The sequence below is a fragment of the Arachis hypogaea genome, unplaced genomic scaffold, assembly GCF_003086295.3.
Source record: "Arachis hypogaea cultivar Tifrunner unplaced genomic scaffold, arahy.Tifrunner.gnm2.J5K5 arahy.Tifrunner.gnm2.scaffold_22, whole genome shotgun sequence".
Lineage (NCBI taxonomy): Eukaryota > Viridiplantae > Streptophyta > Magnoliopsida > Fabales > Fabaceae > Arachis > Arachis hypogaea.
The window spans coordinates 604,133-608,501 of NW_027255450.1; positions in this window are offsets into that span (position 1 = coordinate 604,133).

Consider the following 4,369-nt stretch of genomic DNA (forward strand, 5'->3'; position numbering starts at 1 on the left):
CTGGGGGAATTTCTCCTTGATTGGAATTAGGCCGCCTGCCTTTCTTAGGTCTGATCCTCATCCTCTTATATAGAGGCATAGCCCTTGATCCTGGGCACGCACATGGATCCAATTAAGTAAGGCTAAGTGCTCCGTTATCTTCTCCTTTCCTTATAGCTCAAAGTAAGACTAGCATTCAAGGCCTTCGAGTAGGGCTTCGGTGCCTTCTCTCAATCGGCAAGGAAGCTAGCAATGAAGGGTCTTTATCCCCTTTAAGCCGGTGATTGGTCTTTAATGGATGCAACTATTGGTGGTTGTTCTGCTTCAACCGAATCAACAGGATCTACTGTTGCAAGCAGGGTGGGAAAAAAGGCTTTGAAAGCAGATGCCATTGAAAGAAAAGAGAGTGACGGAACTGGCGGGAATAAGGTTAAGCCAGACCTGACACGAGGGTGACGGAGATTAGTGTGCTACCTTTTATAGTGACAGACATCACAGAATTGATGGGTGTGAGTGATGAGGAAGTGCTCTTTGGGTTAATCCAGTCAGGTGTGGAGCTTTGTGTGAGGGGAATTGCTATAGACTTGTGTACTCCTTTGAAGTCTCAGGGTGGGGCTGACAACTGGAAGGTGAGATGTGAATGTGGAGCTCAAGATGATGATGGGGATAAAAAAAATGGTGTCTTGTGACATTTGTGAGGTATGGCAGCATACACGATGTTGTGGTATAGATGATTCTGAGACAGTGCCACTGCAGTTTGTGTGCACTGGGTGCTGTGATTCACTTGTACCCCCGAGGATTGAATCCGCATTTGGTATGGATTGTGCTGATATTTTTCAGATTTCACCAGAGCCTACACATTTACTGGAGTATGGATATGGGTACTGACTACTGAATGCTTGATTACCATTGCAACAGTGTTTGTTGCTTAAAACACTTGTTTCTGTGAACGTACTTTTTGAAACGTTCATTTTAGGATGTGTAGGAGAGCTGTTAAATCTTACATTTATCAATTCACAAGTCACAAATGGAAATTCAAATTATTCCATTATTAAATCTTACACATAACAGTAGGAAGGGTTAGTGCAGAAAGACTAACATGCTTTGCAGAAGATAGGCTCCTTATATGTGATGGCATGGATCCTAGAGTTTTAAACAATGTTGCCAAATCAGTAACAAATGGGTATCCATGGACCATGATTTGGACATTATGGGCACAGACAGAATGATAAGAAAGCATGCTTTGTTCTAGGATCACCCTCTGGCTTCCACAATAGAAAAGAAACTTACCACTAAACTCGCTTTGATTCCACCAAACAGGAAGCAAAGCATGTTCCAATATTTCCCATTACCACAACAAACTACATCTAAAAAGTATCTGAGATTACCATGACCACCATCACCTGTTTATTATCTTCTCATACGGTACTACTGGAATTTGAGATCAATCCGTTTTAGTCCTATAAGATAGGGGCCTTTCTAAGGCAGCCCTCTCCTTCTAGTCGAGTAGCTTTTCGCTCCTTGACTTTGATAGGTACGAAGTCACTAACCCACAAGCTGGTTAGGTACGTGTAGTCACTCGAAGAGGCTATCTACCGAACCAGAGATTTCCATTCAAGTATGGTTTAAGTGCCCTTAAAAGTCAGTCTGAACGGAAGTCTACGGAAGATTCCCCAGTAGAATGGTTAAACATGATTGGATCTCTAAGAAGATCTACGGCATAAATAAGGGTGATGGCGTAGATACATTTTAGCTCTTCTCTTCTTCGATAGCCTTTAAGGCTATTATGCTGATTGGCCTATTAGTTTAGTCAAATATGACTATCTACTGTATGTATAAGTTCTTCGCCTTGGAACATCACAGGGACGGATTGAACAGCAGCAGTTAGGGAAGCTAAGGAGACGTCAATTTCATTAATTTCGAGGAAAAAGTAAATGATTTAACAATAGCTACACTTAAAGTAAAGAACAAAAAAATCGTTTCCAAGATAGAAATTCTGTTTAGAGTCTATAAGGATACTACTGGAGATGTGAACTTACCAACAGGAGTCAATCCCCAAGGTAGCCGAACGTGTTTTTTTTAGCGTCGACAACATTCACTGGCTAAACCAGATCGATCTATTTAGAACTCGCCAATCAGGGCACGCAGAGTCCCCACTTTGCCCAAGCTCTGGATTATGTTCTGCATTTTTGAGGTATGTAGTTAATATTTTTTTAGAGGCTTTATCATATTTAGTCAGAAGAGTTTAGGTAAGACTTTCAACGTGACTATCATATAAATAAAATATCTTCTGCCTGCCGTACTACACGAGGGTAATAACAATTACGACCGACAAAGAAACTCGAGCCTCGGAGTTCGACTATTATATCTTTTCCTGGTCCATTAACTATGTCAATTGCTTCCTCCAAGAGCTGATTCCAATTACTAAGATACTCAGAGGGCACCATATATTTATATACGTCAACAACAACTATACGATAGTGAAGTTCAGAGGTAAGTTATTATAAATAAGAATTTAGTTCAAAGGAAAGATCAGGAATAGCCCTTGGAATGCTAAGGTATTCTTATAAAGAGAAACTTTTATCCTCTAGAGCCTAAGTTCCCATGCTTACGAGAAGTAGTGTAAAGGTAACGAACCCCGTGGTCCTAGATTACCCCAATCAGGCTTTTCGCCGGTCCACAATAAGGGTTGAAAGGTACAGATTTCTAGGGCACACGGTGCTTAAAGTTGACGTATGATAAAAAACCTCCATTTCCTTTAGTTTCCCAAAATCACTAAGACCACCGCCCTACTTAAGAGCTAGACGGTAAGAACTTTTCCAGCTTTTACTTTGATCGCACTTAATCTAACGAAATCCTACCCTTGCGAACTTAGGTCAAGCCTAACCTCACTCGAGGATGTTATCTTAATTACAGTCCCTTGAGAGAAGAATAAGAAGTCGTGGTGACTCTGGGCTTGTTCTGCATTTTTTGTCGATTTCTTTCTTAGTGGATCGAATCAATATGACAAGCGTACACCCTTCATCAATTGATACTAACGGCTGCATAGAAAGAATCTTTCTCTGCATAATCTAAGGCTATGCGGCCGAGGCATCTTCTCAATCATCACTGGAAGGGGAAAAGACAATAGCAATGAAGTCTAGGAGTCACTTCTTTCTAAGGCATTTCATCATCCTGAATCTATTCAACTTACTCTTAATCTTCACTTTGATCAATAGACGGCCAGAGGGCATTGGAATGGAGGAGCTTTCCTAACTCTAACTAGAAAGCCTGTAACTGCCCTTCCATTCTTCTTACTTTCTTCCTTGTCTACTATATCTGCGGAAGTCTGGGCTAAGAGATATAGAAAGATGAATGTCATCCTGTCGGGCTTGGATTCCTTGCCTACCTAACTTCCCGGGGAATGGATTCACAGGGTTTAGTAATTGAAGCCTAGAACAGAGGCGGGATGAGCCTTAGGATCAGTTGATAAAGGATCTGATTCTCATTCACCCAAAGCTGTAACTCCTCACTTTTCGCTAGAGACGATCTGATTCTAAATTCAATGGCATATCCTCTAAAGGTCGTGGGAATAGCAGAGGTTGGAATAGAATCCCTGGTGAGACTTAACTCTGGCTTCTGCCTTGGGAGTGCTCTAGCCTTCTCTTTTTGCCGAGGCTTATTGGTTGTTCTTTGTTCCATTTTCTACGGGCTTTATGGCCGTAAGGAATCATAATCTCATCTAAGGATGACTTGCGTCCCCAACTCTTAGTTTCGAACTGGCTTTCCCACCTTCTCTGATTAAGGAGGGGAGGAGGACTAGGAATAGAAGAGACTGGAATAAGACGTTCTTCACCTGGTTTAGGAAGAGCTGACCTCCGGAAGCTCTAAGTCCTGACTTTCGTCTAGAAGCTCTAAATCTGCTCCTAATGCTACTGCCTTATAAGTCTGCGCTCGTTCGACTTCGAAATGCTTTCCTAACTCGGAATCGGCCTTTCCTAAGTCAAGAGATCGAAGAGGCTTTCATGCAGCTCTTTATTCTTTATGAGTTCCTGGCCTACCAACTAGCCAGTTTACCTGCCAGGCGTGTATTTAATATACAAATTAAACAACTGACTTTGACTTCAATACCCAGGTTGGAAGATCATAGGCGGGCATTTGAGCTCCGCACCCGATGGTTCTCTTGGATTAGGGCCTCTAACTTCACCCTAGACGACTGAACTCCTGGACTTCATTCTACTGCTGTAGGCTCTCGTAAGTCAATATCAAGATCTCTTCCTAACGGCCTAATAAAAAGTCTTAATCTCAGGCCGTAATGCTCATACCATATCATACAAAGCTGGAAAACCTCCACAGGAAGTAAGATTACCGCCTTCCCAGGCCTACAAGAATAGACGAAGCTAGCTGGTCA